Below are 20,920 nucleotides of genomic sequence, written 5' to 3'. Positions count from 1 at the left end.
GACATATGTACTGTGCTATGTATATGTACTGCTCACACCCATGCTCTATGTCCAGTTATGCAAAACCAGTGAAACACATGAATAGTTTCGGCGAAAAGATAAGAGCATTTCCAGGAGGTTAGGTGTAATACTAGCTAAAAATCGAGAGTTGGAGGTTAGGTAAAAAATATAAAGCTTCCAAAACTAAGAGCTAAACCAACAGAGTAGCAAAAAAGCTGGACTCTCCATATTCAAAAGAGGTCCACGTCAGCTTCCCCCACCCCATCTCCACCCCCGTCGCGCCACCGGCAGTGGCCGTGACCAACACTGCCGCCTTCCTCTTCATCACGGGCGGCCCTGACCCCCATCTCCACATCCTATGACCCCATCTCCACCTCTATTGTTCCTGACCCCATGTCCACCCCTGCCACGCCGCCGAGGCGGAGAACGGCATGGGCTTGATGCGCAATAGCGCGGGTGGCCCAGCGGCCCGTCGGCGCGCGAGGTACGCGGCGGCGGCGGCGGCCACCGCGGTGAGGACGACAAGTACGGCCAGGGCCGCGGCAGCGCCGACCGTGACCTGAACCGGCATGCCGAGATGGAGGGAGGTCCTAGCACCACCGCTGCCAGAATTGATTGGGAATGCGAGGGCACGGTTGGCATCTTAGCCCCTTGCGTAGGCGTAGCACCTCAGGCCTTGCACGCGGCGGCGGCGGGTCAGGGAAGGCGTGGCGTCGAGGGCTGGAGGAGGAGGAGGCGGGACGAGGAGGGCACGGTGGAGGCACCGTGTTCCCAGCTGGAGGAAGGCGGCGGCAGGACGAGGAGGGTACGGTGGAGGCGTCGTGTCCTCGCCCGGAGGGAGGCGGCGGCGGGATGAGGAGGGCACAATGGAGGCATGGGCAGCGGCAGGAGGTATGCCTCTGTTTGCCATGGCATACCCATCATTTAAGATCAAACATTAATAAGTATGCATTTTTATACATATCATGTACATTCAGTCTATGAAGAAATAAAGCCCACTAGTTCAACAAAGGAGAAACTTCCTCCCATCGGTAGCGGGGGTGTTTGGTTACTTAGGCTTATAATAAGCCCATCCCATAAGCCTCAAATAAGTCTCATCCCATCCAAACACATAGGCTTAAACGTGAGGATTATTATAAGCATCTTCATAAGCCCAAAAGCTCTTCTAAGAGGTCTTATGACGTTTATTTCCTATGGGCTTCACTAAGAAAACAACAGTTTCCAACTCCTACCCTCCACAACCCTATCCATTCAGCCCCTACAAAGCTCATTAATGAGGGCCGGGGCACAAAAGTTATTAGCTAGTAAAGAGACTTATTATAAGTGCATACAACCAAACACCTATTTGGGCTTATTATAAACCTCTCCATGTGAGAGGCTTATGGACTTATAATAAACCTCAATTAACCAAACAAGTCCAGACTCACGTAGTCGCGTCTCGCGAGTGGCGAGTCACATCGTATCACCCCTTTCCTCGCTCACCTCAGCAGCGGCGCATCGCGTAGGCTGCAACGGTGCATCCTCGGCTCTGCGGTTGGCGCTCGACGGCTGCCCCACTCACTCACTCTAGCGACCGGCGGGCAGCACCAGCACCTCGCATCCTCGCCCCCATCGGCCATCACTCGTGGGCTGTGATTACATTCGTTAGGCGGTTATATTTGCTCGGCATACCCAGCTGTAAATTCCTGGCTCCGCCACTGAATGGAGGCACCGCATCACTGGCTGGAGGGAGGTCGCAGCGGGACGAGGAGGGCACGATGGAGGCGCTGCGTCCCTGGCCGGATGGAGGCTGTGGCAGGACGAGGAGGGCGCGCGGTTGAGGCGCTGCGTCCACGATCGGAGGGCGATGACAGCAGGGAAGCACTGCGTGATGGCAGGGATTGGTCAACAGCGCGACAGCAGCAGGGAATCGACGGCAGGAAAGAGGTGGGGGCGCGTGAAAGAGGCGGAGGAAGAGTCCCGGGAGGGAGATGCCGAGCGGTGGAGGCTCGGCAAAGATGTCAAGCGAGGGGGAGGAATGAAGAGCCGTTTGGTGAGGGCCAAGCTATAGCGACTCTGTTGGATCCCTTTTTTTGGGACGGATTCACAATTTTTACCTAGCCAGACTCTTTTAGAGAGACTCTTGGAGATGCTCCTACCTCCATATCCTTCCTTTCTAGTGGAAAAAACTGCCAGCAGTTCGGTCATTACTATCAACTAGTAAGTCGTGAGATTCTGCATTTATGCCACTGAAAAAATGATCAAACATTACAGATCCTGGACCTCCAAGAGTTCTTGCATGGAGATCTAGAATCAGTTACCATAAAATGGAAAGGTAAAGATCAAAGGAAACATGACAACAGCTATGATCCAAAACTTGGAATTTCTAGAACAGGAGCTAACAGGTGATTAACTAGCACATATACCTTTTCCCTCAAACAAATAAAGGAATCAAACAAACAAGATGCTGATTGTCTGAAGGATTGACGAGGACAGATGTCTTATTCCATTGTGCAGCTATACCAGTTGTCTAGCAACATTTTTCTCATCAATTGTAAAAATTAAAATAGACTCCTATAAGGAAGATGAATTTGTACTTTTTTCAACACTAAATAAAAATATATATTTTTTAGAAAGGCAATTTTGTAGCATAAGAGAAAATATAATGAACTGAGTTAATCTGATCTTGCTCAATAAATCCATGATAGACACGCTGGTTGGATGATGGAAATAATTGACGATGAATCAAACTACCTTGTTGCTAAAGTTGTTAGGGGCATGCAGAGAGATAAGATCATGTGACCTCCTTGTCCAAACCAACAAAAAGAGAAGAAAGAATTGCAGCAAACGCTGCTGGTGAGAGCGAAATGGCACGACAATGAACATAGCTATCCGAGGGTCTGGTCCTGCAGGTGACCACCCACAGGTGAAGTGATGCATGTGCGATGAGAGCTTTGTACCAAACCATATGCCGGCCAGCAGGGTGGGGATACATGCATGTGCAATGCAGGCCACCACTGCGACAGAGCCGTGTTCCAACTCGGAAAGGCGAACGATAGGGAGCCAACCGTACCGAAACCCATGGAGATGTGAACTCTGAATCAATCACTTTAATCCCATCTTATCTTACTATTACTAAGTCTCCACGTGAAGCATCCGGCCATCAATCAGACAACTCTAATCATAATAGTCATTGGATCTGTAATCTTTCATAAGAAATTATCCACCTCCACCATTATGAAAATAGACTAAAGTAACCTCCTAAACATATATCTAAATTACTCATCTCTACTATTATAAAAAAATCTGAATAAACCCCTAATTTTTATGTAAATTACCCACCTATGCTATTATATAATAATGCACCAATAAAAAAATTAAATTACTATTTCTATTATTATTAATTATTAATATATTATTTATATAAACATACTACCCGAAATATGTGTCATCATATATTCAAATGACTAGAAAAGATAAGAATACCATGGAGGTGTGATGCAAAATGAAAGATATTCGCTACTACAAAAATCTTTTTTGAGTCGGTTGAAAAATATTTTCAGATGTATGCAAACACAACCGCCTCTGACCAAACGTCTCTGTAAATGAAGCATTTAGAAAGACTATTGCCTGCCCGCCTATATTAATCAAATAGAAAAAACAAAAAAAATGCAAAGCCTGCCGAGCCCATTGGCCGCGGCCGCCGCCGCCCGCCCGCGAGCCCGAGTGCAGTCGCCGCCGTGAGCCCGACCGTGGCCACCGCTGCCCACCCGAGGCCGCCGCCGCCGCCGCTCACAGGATCTCGTGGAGGAGGAGTGCCTGAGGGGGGAGCGAGGGGGAGGGAGAGAGACGATACACTTTGTGGAGAGGGAGAGAGATGGCCAGGAGAGGGAGGAGTGCGGGGGGAAAGAAACCCTAACTCGTCCTTATATACTCCAAGTAATATATTGGGCTGAGATGGGCTGTTTGGGCTCCGAGATGGGCTCGGTCTATTAACCGAGGCAGACTTTTATAATTGGATCGCATCTGAAAATAGGAGTATCAACAGACCGCCTCGCTATTAATTAATTTTGCGAGGCGGTTTCTTTAACCATCACGGTTAATAATAAATGACTACCTCTATTAATGCTGATCATTAATGGAGACGGTTATTTTTTATGCCCACCTCAAAGGTGCTAAAAATGTTGCAGTAAATCACTTTTTGTAGTAGTGTATTGTGACTAGATAATAATAACTATGTATTTAAAATATGTGTTTAGAATATTTAATAGATGAGTCGTGAGATATATAATTGCAATTACTAGTTATAAATTATTTTTTATTAATTCTAATTTGCTCGTGCGGGAGCACCGATTGATAGGCTAGTGATTATTAGCCAGGATTGTTCATCAGGAACATGATCTTAACTCGCAAGGATGAAAGGGAAAGGAGCACCATAGAACTAGTGGACTCGAATCAGCTGCGAATCTTCAAATAAGTTGATATACTAGCTTGATGAGGTGATTGATCACCAACTACCGGCAGCAAAGGTGGAGCAAGGGGTACCCAAGAACTGTAAAGTGATATGGTCCTGACCTGGGACATTGTGAGCTGGGTCACTGAAACAGCAATCAAACGGCAGACCACAACATGGTGGAATCCACAGGATGGCCTTCGCTAAAGCGACAACTCGTCGCCTAAACTGGTCCTGGAAATTAAAAGAAAGCAACAACAGGGAGTGTGTATGCAATGGAAAGACTAAGATTACTCAGGGTTAGCAAGATGAAGAAGCTGTAGGCACAATCAACCATCAACACATATTCTGTCTGTCGTTGGTACTTCTATCAGTATTGGAGATTATTAGAGCTGACAGTTCAAAGGCTTGAAGAATGAAGGTGCCATCGCGGCCAGCTTCAGCGCCGGCGCCAGGGCCTCCACGAACATCCTCTCGCTGGAAGAGAGGAGGTTCGAGCGAGGGTTCGCCGTTGCCACCAGTGCCACAAGCCCACCAACAACAAATGCGCTCGCTCAAAAGAAAAATGCGATCGGGTGGTTCACATGGCGCCTGGCCCATTGGGCCTATTTTCTCGGGCCAAAGAAAACATGATCTTTTGTATATCCAAATTAAAAGATCTGGTCCAAGTTCGAGAAAATAATGTTCTCTTCAAATTGTAAATGCTATGGAACATGCAAAATGCATTTTTAAACAATTAGCACAAGATCTACTGGTCCATCACTATGGAACATGAGTACTTGACCTGCATTTTTGAAGAATTAACTTGTTCCCCAATGCATCATACCATACGATGGTAGTTTTTTTTTCTTATTCCATTGTTTTATAATTTATTCCTTTACTTCCTCTTTCCTTTTTCTTTTCTCCTTGTCACATGCATACAACAATTTTTAGTATTTTGTTTCTCCTATTCATTTGCTTATTTTCCATTTTATTCCACCTTTTATTTTTATTTCTTATTTATTTATAATATTTTAAGTTTGTCTATAATTTATTTTTCTTCATAATTTATATTATTCATATTTATTTATTATAACTAGATCTTGGTAACCATATAGATACTTTGTTGACTCTTTGCAAGAATGGCTTGTACGGCTTGTACTTAGTGCAGACAAATTTATTGATAAAGATAAATTATTTGTTTGTTTGATACACTAAATTATTTGCCTTTAAGAATGATTTGTTCAGGATGTGTAAGCATTTGATCTCTATATGGAATCACTTGTGCGCATGTGGATCCATTTGTTCAGTTTCTAGAGTCATTTGTGTATCATGTTTAGTTATTGTTTCTTAGAAAACAATAACCATTTGTTCCAATCATCTAAGTATTTGTTTGTAATAGAAAAACTTTTTGGGCTTAATTAAAATAAAATATTCGTAAAATAACATCCAAATTAAATATAGTCAAGTGTGATCTTATTTTACCAAAAATCTTATCGTAAGAAGCAATATGACACACATAAAATTTAATTTTGATATATGGATTAAGATGTTGGTCTTTTTAGTTCCCAACTTATTTGCATGTGCGATGGTATCATCAATTTTATTTATACATGCATGCGCACCTGGTTCTCTCCATTCAGAAAAATTATTTATACATGCATACACCTGCTTCTCTCCATTCATGAAAACTAATACGCATGTGTGGTGCGAGCTGATTGGGTAGTTCGCTCATTTGGCCATTTGGAGATTTTCTCTTGAGGTGACGCTTCCAAAAGTTATAGCCTCTAGTGACACATAATCTTGCCCCTTAAATGCTTCCTACCATATGTTGTTGACGATGATTTCTATAAAGCCAAACATGCAAATTGATTGTACAAAGTAGGAATATCCAATCAGCATAAAATCTCAAGATGCCATTTGAACTGATGCCTTTTAAACTCTAGCTTGGAGATTGTGAGTTTGTGACACTGCTTTTATGGACTCTATACGGAATTAGAGGCGGTAAGATTTTGGTTAATAAGTAATAGAACTGAAACTACTGTATATTATGATCTCACTAATCATAGCCAAAATCAAATGAAGACACAGTTTAATGAATGAATGAATGAATGTTAGTTGAATTGTTCTTTAAAATTCTAAAGGGATCAGATGAGATTTAATTTGGTATAAATTTCCGGCAGACAAATATATGGATGAAGGCAATTTCTTCAATTCTAAAAGCCAAATAGAAAAAGAGGCGACTATAGTTTGTCTGGTTTTGATAGTTGAGGCATGCAAGATTTCTATTTTTTTTTTTTGAAGTGGATTTCTAGTTTTGAGTTCGAGGTTGTTTTTCAGATTTGGTAACAATTTCTATTTTTTGAGGGCGGGAAGGGGGAGGGGGGGCAAAGTGCCTCCGAAGCCACATACACCCCCACTATATCACACATGTTTTTACCATTCGAATTAATGGAAAACATCAATTTTAGCCCCCTTCTACATCGAGAAGCTGATTTACATTAATTTCCTTACATTAAAGGAAAAATAGATTTCATTTATACTTATAATTCAAGTTGGCAAAAGAAAAACCTTTCGAAATTTTTTTGAGTCGACTCTGCCCTTGTTTTGTTGCAAAATTTAAAATTCCAAAACTATCACATCGAAAGAGAATCTTACATGCATAGAGTATTAAATCTAGATGAAATAAAAAATAAATTGCATAGTTTGCTTGTAAATTGCGAGACGGATCTAATGAGCCTAAGTAGGCTATGATTAGACTCTAAATTGCTACAGTACACATGTGCTAATGATAGATTAATTAGTCTTAATAAATTCGTCTCATAATTTACGGACGAGTTCTATAATTATAGTTTTGTAATTAGTCTATATTTATTACCTCAAATGTAAAAAGATTCCATTTCAAAAAGTTTATGGGAACAACTAAACAAGACGTGTAAACTCTTTTCTTTATGTAACCTGAAACAAGTTTACTTTTATTTATAGTGCAGCTAGCTAGCTAGTGTCCAGTAAAAGAGATAGGGAACCAAAGCGCGAATGGTGGTTCCGCACATTTGTTGGGTGAGGTATTAAGTACCTTCCCGTAGTTCACATCAGTTAATTTTGTCTGCATGTGAGCATCTGTTGCTTTATCCATTGAAGGGCATCTAGGCCTGTAGATGCCTTCGATAAGTTTTGGTGATTAATGACGACCGTATGTGACTAACTTGTGTTTTGAAGGAAATAACATTTACAAGTTATGTCTCATATTAAATGTGAAAGGAGACCCCTCAAAATTCATGATCAAACGATTCACGGAATCAATTTTCAAAATTAAGGACCATTCTAGATTTAAGTGTCACAAGGAGATGAAGGACATTTGATTTAGTTTGAGTTTATAGTTTTTAATTTGTGATCGTACTATTGAGAGGGGTTCTCGGGTTAGTAGGTTAACTCAAATCGAGTTGGTCTTAGAAATCTCGCACACTTGCTCAACTCTGCACAAGACAGCTCAAATAAGCCAAGAAAAACACTTGGAAGAACAAAAGGTCGAAGAAGAAATCAACTCCAAGTCAGTTTAGCTGAAAATAGAAAATTACAGTTGCACCGGTTAAACCGGTGAGTCAGCACCTGTGTAACGGAAGAGCACCGGTTACACCAGTGCCTAGGCTGCGGTTTAACCGAGCAGGCCAACAAGGATCAAGTTGAAAAATCTTCAGTGTGACCGGTTGAACCAGTGCCCCAAGGTCATGCATCGGTCTAAGCACAGTACTATTCTTCAGAGAGCATATTTTAGGGATAAAACTTTTTCTTTAGCACCGGTTGCCGACTGCATCAATGAGAAGCACCGATGCAACCACTGTACTAATGACCAGAGACAATGTTTTGGGCATTGAAGGAAATTCTTCAGCACCGGTTACACCAGTGCCTCAACGGAGCAAGCACTGGTGCAATGACGCAAGCCTGCACAGCCTGACAGCAATCCAACGGCTACTATTGGGTCACAGTGTGACCGGTTGAACCAGTGCCCTACCTGCGGTTCAACCGGTGCCAACGACTATTGTGCACCTTGACTTCCAACGGCTAGAGGTGTTCCTCCACACTATATAAGTCGACCCCCTGGCTCATTTATGATGCTTTTAATGCATTGAATACCTGAGGCCACCCCAGAGAAAAGAATAGAGTGCTTTGAGCCATTGGATGAAGATCTAGTGCTTGCAATTGTTCCAAACTTGAAGAAATCAATCATTCCTTGAGTAGCAAGTGTGCTAGAGCTTAGGGCCATCTCAGTGAGGGTCAAGTGAAGCCTTGAGAGTTTGTTACTCTTGGTGTTTGACGGCACCTAAACGATCTTGGTGATCGGAAGGTTCTTGGTGAGCTCTTGAAGATTGTGGGAGCCCCAAGAAGAGAAGATTGTACATGATGTGAAACTCGTCATTCGGGAGATGGAGAAAGAACATTCTTAGTGAAGATTTGCTTCTTGGTAATGTAAGGGAGTGATACCTTAGTGGGTGCTCCAACGTGGATTAGGGGGAGCGTCAACTCGATACCACGGGAAAAAAATTCGGTTGTCTCGTGTCTCTCTCATTTACATTTCTAGCATTTCATATCATTTGTGAATGCTTTGGCTCTTGCTTGGTTGCTCTTTCCTAGAATTTTTCTCATGCTAGTTTGTTTCTATTGACTAAGTTGCATACTTGTTAGTGTGATCTTTTCTTAGGAAGATGAGCATGTTAGTGTGCTTCCCAACCTAGATTAATGATGCTAGTGTCCTCTGGTTGATCCCGATCCGTAATAGCACTTCTATCATTTGTGTGTCGTCTGGACCTGTCAAAATAGTGTCCCCATCAATTGAACCTAGCTATATGCTTTCAGTAGAAGCAGAGTTTATCTCTTCCAAAGAAAAAAAAAGTGTAGCGCGTGAGTTCCAATGTCCAGGCCTCAAGGGTCAGCTAATAAACTGAAACATTCACGTGTTCATCAAATGAGGAGTGCGGTGGAACAAAATGAAAGCAAATTTGCACCAAGAGGAGCAACCTCTTTTTTATTCTATTTTTATTTATTATAGGTGGAACGATCAACCAAGAACGGCATGATACTCTTCTGCCACCGTGGGATTGGGATCATTCAAACGTGATGGATATGGGGCTTCTGACGGTGTGCATGTCGGACACCCACCGGAGCGCGCCCTGCACCACCTTCGCCGTACCACTCTGCCCTCGCGACACGGACACCGTGAAGCTCTTCTCCTCGTTCGCCTTGCTGAACCGCAGCGAGCTCGGCGTGACGAGCACCTCCGCGCCGGACGGCAAGTCCACGTACGGGTAGTACACTGCCGGCGCCTCCCCGACGTTCCTCACCGTGCGGCGCACCACCACCGTCGTGGCCGTGGAGCTCGACGCCGGCGGGAACGAGACCGAGATGGACGGGTAGTTCAGCGCGTGGTCCGGGATCACCGTGACGGCCGAGCAGTCCACCGCGCGCCGCGCGATCACGGACACGAACCGGCTCACGTAGAGGCTGCAGAGGTGGCCGACGTAGTCGGCGGTGGCGATGTCGTAGACCAGGCCGGGGGCGACGGCCTTGTCCGGGCTGACGTGGCCGGCGCCCGTCGCGAAGAAGCTGGCCGGCTGGTGCTGCTCGTCGAGCATCGGGTTCCCGGAGAGGTCGTTGGGGTCGGCGGTTGTCATGATGGCGGACCGGATCGCCGCCGGTGACCAGTCCGGGTGCTTGCTCTTAATCAGCGCCGCGACGCCGCTGAGGTGCGGCGTCGCCATGGACGTACCGGAGTCGAAGTTGAAGGCCGGTCCGGAGCTCGCCGCCGCCGCCGAAGGGCCGACCTGGAACGGCCACGCCGCCAGTATGCTCACGCCGGGGCCCGTGATGTCGGGCTTCAGAATGCCGGGGACGCGCAGGCTGGGCCCGCGCGACGAGAAGGAAGCCATGACCGGGGCTGGCCTCGCGCCGAGGACGGTGCCCTGGAAGACGATCTTCGCCACCGGGTTCGCCGTGGAGCTGATGTACTCCTTAATGGCCTCCCCGGCGGCGTAGCTGACGTGCGAGGCTGGGAGCGTGTGCGCGTCGGCGAGCGTGCTGTAGCCATGCGAGAGCTCGTTGGCCATGATCATGCCGACACCTCCGGCTCGTTTCACCTCGTCTCCTTTCGCGACCCGGCCGGAGCCGCCGCCGCGGTAGCAGAGCACGATCTTGCCCTTGACGTCCAAGCCGTCCAGCGAGCCCTTGCCGCAATACTTCGAGGTGGCGCCGGCGTAGACCAACGGATGGAAGACATCCGCCGCGATGTCTGGCTGGTACACGGACTCGCCGTCGAACGAGAGGCCGTTCCCGAGGCGCACCTGGGCGCCGATCAGACGGTCCACGGTGCTCGCCGCGACGGAGAGCATCCACGGCGCGTCGTTGAACAGCGTGCTGGCGCCCGGACCGCTGTTGCCGGCGCCTATGCTGACGAGGACGCCCTTCTCTACGGCGCCGAACGTGGCGACGTCGAGGGGGTTCTTGTAGTACACTAGTACGGTATCTCCGGCCCGCCGCCGGCGATTGAGATGGAGAGGACGTCGCAGCCGTCGCCCACGGCCGCGTCGATGCCGGCGAGTATGTCGCCGCCGCTGCACTCGCGGCCGCACACCATGTATATGGCGACGTGGGCGCGGGGCGCGATCCCGGAGGCGGTGCCGAGGCCCTGGCCGAGCACCTGGGCGCCGGGCACGAGAGCCCCCGCCGCGGTGCTCGACGTGTGCGTGCCGTGCCCGGTCTCGTCGAGCGGCGACGGGTCGGACTCGAATGACTGCGCGCCTATGAGCTTGTTATTGCACGCCGAGCCGCTGAAGTCGCAGCGCCCCTTCCACCTCGCCGGCGGCGGCGGCATGCCGTCGCCGCTGTACGACGGGTGGTAGGGGAACACGCCGCTGTCGGGGACGCCGACGATGACGCCGTCGCCGAACCCTGAGGCGCTATGGTTCCCCGGGTTCGCGCCGCGCGGCACGTCGAGGCCGAGGAACCGAGGCGTGTACGTCGTCAGCAGCTGGTAAACCCCGCTCGGCTGCGCCCAGAGGAACCCCGCCGCGGCGGACATGGCGTCCAGCTCCCGGCGCGTCAGCCGGTCGGCGAGGCCGCTGGCGACGTGGTGGTACGCGTGGAGCAGCCGGCCGTCCTCTGGGAGGAACGACTGGTACCACGCCGTGCGGTCGTCGGCGGTGCCGAACACGTGGTTCTCGGGCGGCTGCACGTGCACGATGAACGTTCGGAGCTCGTCTTCGCCGGCGGGGAGCTCGATGAATGTCCGGGGCACACCGTCGCCGGCTGTGAGCTCCTCGGCAACGGTTGAAGCAAGGAGAAGGAAGGGAATGAGAAAATTGCGGAGCAAGGATAGCTTGAAGCTTCCCATGGCAGCCAGCTTGCTCTGATGTGGTGGAGTGCCCCTGTATCCATGGCGGCCTTTTATACAAGAACAAGGCGCACGTGCGTATTCCTTCGTGGTTCAAGCCGTCAGGCTTTCCAACACTGTTTGTGTTATTAGCAAATCGATTAAGAAACGGTTTGGAGGAGCGCTAAAATTGAGTGCTAAACTTTGGCACATATTAATACTCGCAGGTACGCTAAAATTTAGCCCACCCAAGGAGCAACTCTAGCAAACCCTCTAAACAGCCTTTAATCCTAAGTTTAGAAAGCTAAGCAAAAAAAAAATACTCCACCAAACCCTCTACTGATCCCTTTTAGGGATCGGTCTCCAAGATCGCTACTCCACCCTCCGTTCGTAGAGGCTCTCTAGGGAGCTCTTTATTATAAATTAAAATTGAGGATTATTGTTGAAGTTGAAGTAATTTAGAAGCCCCTAAAAAATAGAAGCAGCCCTCATTTAATATTTAGAGGGTTTGATTTAGATATTATTGTTGGAATTGCTCTTAGCACTCCGTTCTGAATGAGCTAATGCTAAAATTTTGCACTTATTTCACCTCTAATTTTTATTTTAGAGGACAGAGGCTGGATTATCCTCCAGGTTCATTGGAACCCTAAGTAGGGGCTAGGTTTCTCTGCGATACGCCTGTCCGGTGGCGTGCTCACTTCCAACGAGCCGTTTCACCCGGGGCTCGAACCCGGCACCCCATGGTCTGAAGTTTGGCACTTAAGCCAACCGAGCTACAACCCCTCCCATTCACCTCTAATTTTTATGATGTTTGCAATAACAATAAGGCCAAGCTAGTCTAGCTACCACGTTCGTGTATATAGTATAACTACTATCTTTCTTTCTCTCTCTAGTCTCTATATGTATATAAGATAACAAATTAACATGCGCCACCAGTGTGCTATACTCAATTTTGGAAGCGATCATTTGGAGTAAGCTAACCAAACATGCTCGATCGTTTGGTCACTCAATTTATTCAGGATTTAGCCACTAGTTGTCCTGCTGACAATAAAATTTCTTGTAAGACAGACTTCTTCTTGGGAACCCTTTCTCAACAAAAATGATTGCACTTATTGACACCGTTTTTGGCATGCGTCAATCTGATAAACAGGCGCCCCATGGAGAATGGACTGACGCTAAGAAAATTAGGAAACAAAAGCATATTGGGCCCTTGGGCCGGGATAGGCGTCACAGCCTGTGGAGCTTGAGGGAAGAGCTGACGAAACTCGTCAGCAAATTATCTATTAAATTTTTTATTATTTAAATTAGGCAAATTTATTTTTTTGTTTGTCAAGTTGTAATCTTGCTGTATCAGCAACAGGATCTAGGTTTAGACGATAAATAGCAGACCTCCGGCATTTGTAAATTTTGAACAACCAAATCCAACCAAAACCTTTACATTCATTGCTTCTACTTTTCGTGCAGGCGGCTTCGTCATAGTTGCAGTAGATTTTTCTCTTTACGAGTTCTTCTCAGCAGGCACGTTCAATGTTTGCTGGTAAGTTCCGAGTTGCTTAGATAGATCCATGTTGACGGCGCATTGCTTCTCCCTCTATATATAGCACTCAAAATTATCGAGCAATTTGGATCCGTCTGGCCGGGTTTGACTTGTTCACCAATTTATCGATAAAAGCTATCAATCATTAGATTAATTGGTCCGTTAATCTAGCTTGTTGTTGCTTTTATCATCAGTTATTAGTATTCGTTTAGATCTTGCTAAGTTAATCCATTTAATCTAACATGTTTTATGTTTTTATCATAAATTATCGACATTTGTTTAGATTGTGCTAGGTTAATCCGTTTAATCTAGTTTATTTTAAGTTTTTGTCACAAATTATCCACCTTATATTCATCTTGAGCGGCTACCTCCTGTGATCTGATCATACATGCTGATTTGGATTTTGATCTAAGTGTTGCTCGCGAGCTACGTTGCTTTAAGAGTAGTTTGCTCTTCCCCAATCGGCTGCACGATAGCCGATTGGTGGTATCATCAATATCGCCTGGCTAGCCGATAGCTTCTGGAATTTAATGTTTATCCTACTTGTCAATTGCAGGTCAAATTGACTGGCACGCTTACGCACCATATACGCGCCTGTTGGTTTCGGTATGTCGAAGCGAAGCATATCTTCCTGATCCTAGCGTATGTGGAGCGCGAGGATTTTTCGTGGGACGGAGAAATTTTCACGTCAACAACATTTAATTTATATTTGCTAGGGAAACAACCCTATACTATATTGGCATGTCAAGTATAAAGCCGGATACAATTAAGTAGCAAGACCTACTGCTGTTTGTCTGTTTGTGTGTCCATGAAGAGATAATGCCAAGATTGTCCTTGTCCCCCAATCATGTTGCTTGGGTAGCCTCCGATCCCTGTGCAGATCTTGTTGTCATTCGGAGAGAACGATTGAATCAGTTTGAGCGTACCCGCGGCCGGTAACATCCGATCCAAAACCGAACGATCCTCCTCATCCAGTTTAGGAGTATCGGAGGAATTTTGCCAACATTTTGTCGAGCAGCAACATCACATTCATCCTCCGAATGATGCGGTCTCTGTTGGTACCCTGTAGCAGAGATACTCATTCTTACTGCGGCAAGACAGGACCCGCATAGTTATCCGTAACTGCGCGCAAAGGACGGAGTAGCCAGGCAACACGAGTCAGACTCTTTCCTCACCAGGCCAATGGCCCCGGGCCTGTTCTCCGCCTGTGGATAGGTTCGGAGATGCCACGTGCCCCTAAGGAAGGGAAGTTCCATGTCGACAGCCGAGGCCTCGGACCCCCCATAGGGGTCCGGGACCTCCTGCGTCCATCCGGACCTCCCATACTGCGTGGGGGTCCGGTGCCGCAACGTGTCCCGGAGGCACGGGTTTGAGCGCGAGCCTTTCGCTGGAAGACACGTCCACCCACTGCATTTAATGCAGATGGTTGAGGCGTGCTCTGCCGCCGCGGCACGCGGGACAGCCTTTGTCAGGCCTCACTGTGCACCGCGTATTACCAAGGTACACAGTGCAGCCGCCTGTGCCGCACCCACGCAGAGCCCGTCTGCAGCATTAAATGGATACGATGGCACGGTACTTTTCCATCATGCCGCCTACGCCGCAAGCTACGTCTGGCACCGTCCCGACAAGACAGCGCCTGGACATGATGAACGAGGGACTCCAGGAGCAGGCAAGGGAATCCAGGAGAGAGATCTCCTTTGACTGCGACGCCATAATATATGAACAGTACGTTATTTTATACTACATCGTTGGGCCCATCTGTCGGGGACCCAACAGCCATGTACGCGCCTCCCTTGAGATATAAAAGGAAGGCGCTCGCTGTGCACTACAAGCGAACGAGATCACACACAACACACAAGCTCTCTCGAACTCTCTCGAGGGAAGGCAATACAACACATAGTGGACGTAGGGTATTACGCTCCGGCGGCCCGAACCACTCTAAATCTTGCTGTGTTCATCGTGTTCTTGAGTGAGATCGAACTAGGACTAGCTAACCCCCGAGTACACACCCTCTGGGCTTAGGCGGGTGCCTTCCGCCACCCGGCTGTGGTTTGCAGCACCACGACATTTGGCGCGCCAGGTAGGGGAGCTTTAGCTGGTCGCAGTTCATCTCTTCCTCGTCTCGATGGTTCGTGTGGACGACGTGTAGATGACAGAGGGTGTGGCGTCCTCCACGCCACACGCCACACGCCTCTCGCATTCCTGCTCCAGGGGCAACTGTGCCTGTGGAGCAGCAACCGTCGGCAGCGGCGCGCGCTGCTCGCCGGCAAGAGTCAGGGCGCCCATCAAGGGCCCCCTCACAAGCTGCGAGCGGCGGAGCGCTGGCAGCGGCTAGGGAGTTGCTTCGCAACCCCCCGGCTGAGGCAGCCTCGCCAGACGCCCTGAGGAAGTGGCGGGACGACGTTGACCGTCTCCTCCACCTGGCTCAGGCCTCCCCCAGTTCTGCAAGGACTGGGCAACGACATCCGCCCGGCAACGCGGTTGTACCTTACCGCCAGCGTCAGGGCGGTGCGTCGGCGTCCGTGCGCTCCCCCACCGTGAGGGCTGCACGAACAGAAGACCTGCGGGCGGAGCTCAACCGCCGGCACGCGGGAGAGGATGCCCGCATCTCCGTCGAGAGGGCGCGAGAGCGCCGACTTAACATTGAGGGCCGCAACCTCAACGCCGAATTGGACGTGGTGGCGCCCAAGCCCCCGGTGAACGCCCGGATACAGTCAGGCGGACCAGTGGCTGGGGTGGGCTGTGCTGCACTGGCGGAGCACCTCCGCACCGTGGCATGGCCGTCCAAGATCCGCCCGCACCTGCCGGAGAAGTACGACGGTACCACTAACCCGTCGGAATTCCTGCAGGTGTACGTTACCGCCATCACAGCGGCTGGTGGTAACGGCGCCGTCATGGCGAGCTACTTTCATGTAGCCTTGTCTGGGCCAGCCCGGACCTGGCTCATGAACCTCACACCTGGGACGATCCAGTCCTGGGAGGAGCTCTGTGCGAGGTTCACAGCGAACTTCGCCAGCGCATACGAGCAGCATGGTGTGGAGGCACACCTTCATGCCGTGAGGCAAAAACCCGGAGAGACGCTCCGGGCCTTCATCTCGCGCTTCACCAAGGTACGGGGTACCATTCCTCGTATCTCCGATGCATCTATTATCACCGCTTTCTGCCAGGGGGTGCGTGACGAGAAGATGCTCGAGAAGCTAGCGACGCACGAGGTGGAAAGCGTTACTACGCTTTTCTCCCTGGCAGACAAGTGTGCCAGGGCCGCTGAGGGCTGTGCATGGCACTCAGCCCCCCAAGATGGAGACACTAAGGCTGGTGGCTCCGGTGCTACCGCTCAGGGCGGTGGCAAGAAGAAGAAGAACAAGAACCGGAGCCGTGGGGAACCGCATTCTGGCGGACCAGATGTTGCAGCAGCAGCGCCAGCAGCGGCTGGGGGCCAGAATGCACATGGCAAACGCCCTCGCCCACAAGGTGGAAGCGGAGGTTCATGCCCAGTGCATCCCACTGCTCGCCACAGTGCCGCTGACTGTCGCGAGATCCAGAAGCTCGCGAAGCGGGTCAGTGGGCGGCGTGAGCTGTCCTCCAAGGAAGGATCACCCCCTCCTCGCCAGCGGCCTGGCAAGGAGAAGGCCTCCGACAGTGAAGCCGCTGCTGGGAGAAGGAGCTGGGGTACCAGTCCCCCGCTCGGGAGCTGAAGGGCGTCTACCACGACGACGACTCCGATTCCGACAACGGCGACCGCCGTAAGAAGCTGTACGTAATGTACGGCGGGAGCTGGGAGCTTGTATCCCGGCGGGACATGAAGACCCTTCGCCGAGAGGTCCTTTCGGTGAAGCCAGGGGTCCCGAAGGCGGCGCCGCACCAGAGGTGAATGAACACCACCATCTCTTTCGGGCCATCCGACTGCCCGGAGAATATGGCTGGGGCTGGTGTACTACCTCTAGTCATCGCCCCTGTCATATCCAACGTGAGGCTCTATCACGTGTTGATCGACGGTGGGGCTGGCCTCAACGTAATCAGCTATGCAGCGTTCAAACAGCTGCAGATCCCGGAGTCCAAGCTAACTCCCTCTCGCCCATTCTCCGGAGTGGGCCCACATAAGGTGTTCCCTCTGGGAGCATCACATTGCCGGTCACGTTCGGGACCGAGGAGAACTTCCGCACAGAGAGCGTTCTGTTCGATGTTGCGGAGGTGAACCTCCCGTTCAACGCCATCATTGGTCGACCGGCACTCTACCGCTTCATGGCCATTGCTCATTATGGGTATTTGGTCTTGAAGATGCCTTCTCCTGCCGGTGTCCTAACCGTGCAGGGCGACCGCACCGCTGCCGTCGCTGCAGTTGAGAGGCTGCGCGTTCTGAGGAGGATCCGTCCACCTCGCAACCCAGGGCACCTGCAAAGGTCCCCAAGGTCCAACCGTCTGATCCGGACCATGTTCCCGTGAAGACGGTGCAGATTGGAGCGGACTCCACCAGGACCACCCGCATCGCGGGGAACCTGGAGGAGAAATAGGAAGACGCGCTCATCGCTTTCCTCCGGGCAAATGTCGACGTGTTCACCTGGGAACCGTCGCAGATGCCCGGGATCCCCAAGGAAGTGATCGAGCACAATCTAAGGATCTACCCCGATGCCACGCCGGTGCGCCAGAAGCCTCGGAAGTAGTCCGTGGAGCGGCAAAACTTCATCCGCGAAGAAGTCTGCAAGCTCCTACACGCTGGTTTCATCGAGGAGGTCCACCACCCTGAGTGGTTGGCCAACCCGGTCGTCATCCCAAAGGCCAACGGGAAGCTTCGGATGTGCATCGACTACACCAGCCTCAACAAGGCATGTCCTAGAGACCCCTATCCTCTTCCGCATATCGATCAGATCGTGGACTCCACCTCCGGGTGTGACATTTTGTCTTTCCTAGATGCATACTCTGGTTTCCACCAGATTCAGATGTCTAGAGAGGATAGGAAGCATACTGCCTTTGTAACAGTAGATGGGCTTTATTGCTACATTGTCATGCCATATGGTCTAAGGAATGCCTTACCCACGTTTGTACGAGCTATGAACAAAACCTTCTGTAATCTAATTAGAGACATTGTTGAGGTTTATGTCGATGACATTGTGGTCAAGACTAAGGTAGGGTCAACACTAGTGGAGGACCTGTCCCTCGTCTTCGACCGGCTCCGCGCCACGCGCACGAAGCTGAACCCCGAGAAGTGCATCTTCGGCGTCTCAGTAGGGAAGCTGCTGGGTTTCCTGGTCTCACATCGAGGCATCGAGGCAAACCCAGCCAAGATCAAGGCGATCGAAGCGATGAGGACTCCTGGCCGCATCAAGGACGTCCAGAAGCTTACTGGATCTCTCGCTGCTCTTAGCCGCTTCATATCGAGGCTGGCTGAGAGGGCCCTTCCCTTCTTCAAGCTATTGAGGAGGTCCGGTCCATTTTCTTGGACCAAAGAGGCTGAACAGGCCTTCCAGGAACTGAAGCAGCACCTCACCTCGCTGCCAGTATTGGTGGCTCCAGAGCCCGGTGAGCCGTTGTTTCTGTATCTTGCTGCGTCTGCGGAGGCAGTCAGCATGGTGCTGGTCGCCGAAAGGACGGAGCAAGCTCGCCATTGGAACACCAGGGTCTCCCCGGCCAAGGATGGTGAGCCGGACCCCGGACACAGGGGCCCGTCAGCCTCACCCCAGCATGAAGGTCCAGACCCCGCACAAGCGGGTCCGGAGGAGCCTCGTCCCAGTGGGAACCCAGAACCGCTGAGGGCCCAAGGACCTGATGTGGTGGATAAGGGCGAGCCGGACCCGGTAACTAGGGTCTGGACCGTCCAAAAGCCAGTTTACTACGTCAGCGAAGTCCTCCACGAGGCGAAGGGCAGGTATCTTGAGACGCATAAGCTTATCTATGCGATATTTATTGCGTCCAGAAAACTGCGCCACTACTTTCAGGCACACTGAGTTGTCGTAGTGACCTCTTACCCGCTAAGAGCGATCCTGCACAACTCCAACGCCACAGGCAATATCGCCAAGTGGGTGGCAGAGCTGGCTGAGTTCCAACTGGACTTCTAGCCTCGCCATGGAGTCAAGAGCCAGATCCTGGCTGATTTCATAGCGGAGTGGACTCCTTCCCCAAGCAATTCTGGGGGTCTGGACGTCAACGCCGGACCCCCGGAGCCGGAAATCAGGACACCAGTTTTCACCGAGCCCCACTGGACACTCTTCTTCGATGGGTCCGCCCGCGAGAAGTGGGCCGGAGCTGGTGTGGTCCTCTTCGACCCAACCAGAGATCAGCTGAAGTACATGGTGCACCTTGAGTTCAAGGCCACCAACAACATGGCGGAGTACGAAGCTCTGATCTTTGGCCTGACGCAAGCCCTCTCATTGGGGGTCCGCAGCTTCTGGTGAAGGGGGACTCTCAGCTGATCATCAAGCAGGTCCGAGGGGATTGCGGCTGCAACAATCCCCAGATCGCGGCATACCTCATACACGTGAGGAAGCTCGAGAAGGACTTCGACGCCTTGGAACTGCAACACGTTCCCCGCGAACTCAACTCAGCAGCGGATGATCTCTTTGCGAGAGCATCTACCTGGGCATCTGTGCCCGAGGGCGTCTTCGAAAGACGGCTGCTGAGACCTACCGCCCAGCCTACCGAGCTGGGTGAAGGGGATCATGCTAGCACCTCGAAGCTAGCAGTCCTGGCGGCATTCCACCTATGGTGCCCGACCTGGGCTGTGTGCTCTATTGAGGATCCTGGAGACCTCATAGAGCCACCCCCGCCTGCTCAGGGAGCTCCCGATGCATGGATCTCCGAGATCCGGGGCTACCTGAAAGATAACATCCTCCCTGATGATGATGTGTCCGCCGAGCGCATAGTCCGATTGGCTAAACGCTACGAGGTGGTAGAAGGGGATCTCTACCGCCGTGGCGCCAATGGTGTCCTCATGCGATGCATCTCCCAGGGAGAGGGCCGCGAGTTGCTCGCGGAGATCCATGGAGGCGAGTGTGGAAGTCATTCTTCATCTCGCACGCTTGTTGGCAAGGCCTTTCGGCATGATTTCTACTGGCCAACAGCACTCCAGGATGCGGCTGAGCTGGTAAAATCCTGCAAAGCATGCCAGTTCCATGCAAAGCAAATACACACACCGGCTCAAGCTCTGCAAATGATTCCGCCCTCATGGCCATTTGCCGTGTGGGGTGTGGATATCCTGGGGCCATTCCCCCGGGCCGTCGGCGGGTACCGGTTCCTCTACATCGCCATTGACAAGTTCACAAAGTGGCCGGAGGTTACCCCTGTGGTGAATATCACAAAGAAATCAGCAGTCGCATTCCTCAAGTCCATTGTGTGCAGATTTGGCATCCCAAACCGCATCATCGCGGACAACGGGACCCAATTCAAAAGCAGACTCTTCCAAGAGTACTGCGAGGACATCGGCATCCAGCTATGCTTTGCGTCCGTGGCACATCCCTGCAGCAATGGACAGGTTGAGAGAGCGAATGCAGAGATCCTCAGGGGACTCAAGACCCGCACCTACAACTGCTTGAAAAAGCATGGTGCCAAATGGGTTGATGAGCTTCCATGTGTACTATGGGGCAACCGGACCACACCCAGCCGAGCCACCGGGGAG

The 20,920-nt window shown here is 50.5% G+C and overlaps 1 pseudogene; it reads right to left on the bottom strand.

The window, feature by feature from the left end:
- Positions 1–9,346: 9,346 nt before the first annotated feature.
- On the bottom strand, positions 9,347–11,803 carry LOC120680678 (annotated as a pseudogene).
- Positions 11,804–20,920: the final 9,117 nt, after the last annotated feature.

Source organism: Panicum virgatum, chromosome 7N (assembly GCF_016808335.1).
Source record: "Panicum virgatum strain AP13 chromosome 7N, P.virgatum_v5, whole genome shotgun sequence".
Classification (NCBI taxonomy): domain Eukaryota; kingdom Viridiplantae; phylum Streptophyta; class Magnoliopsida; order Poales; family Poaceae; genus Panicum; species Panicum virgatum.
This window is presented reverse-complemented; position numbering and strand designations above follow the sequence as displayed.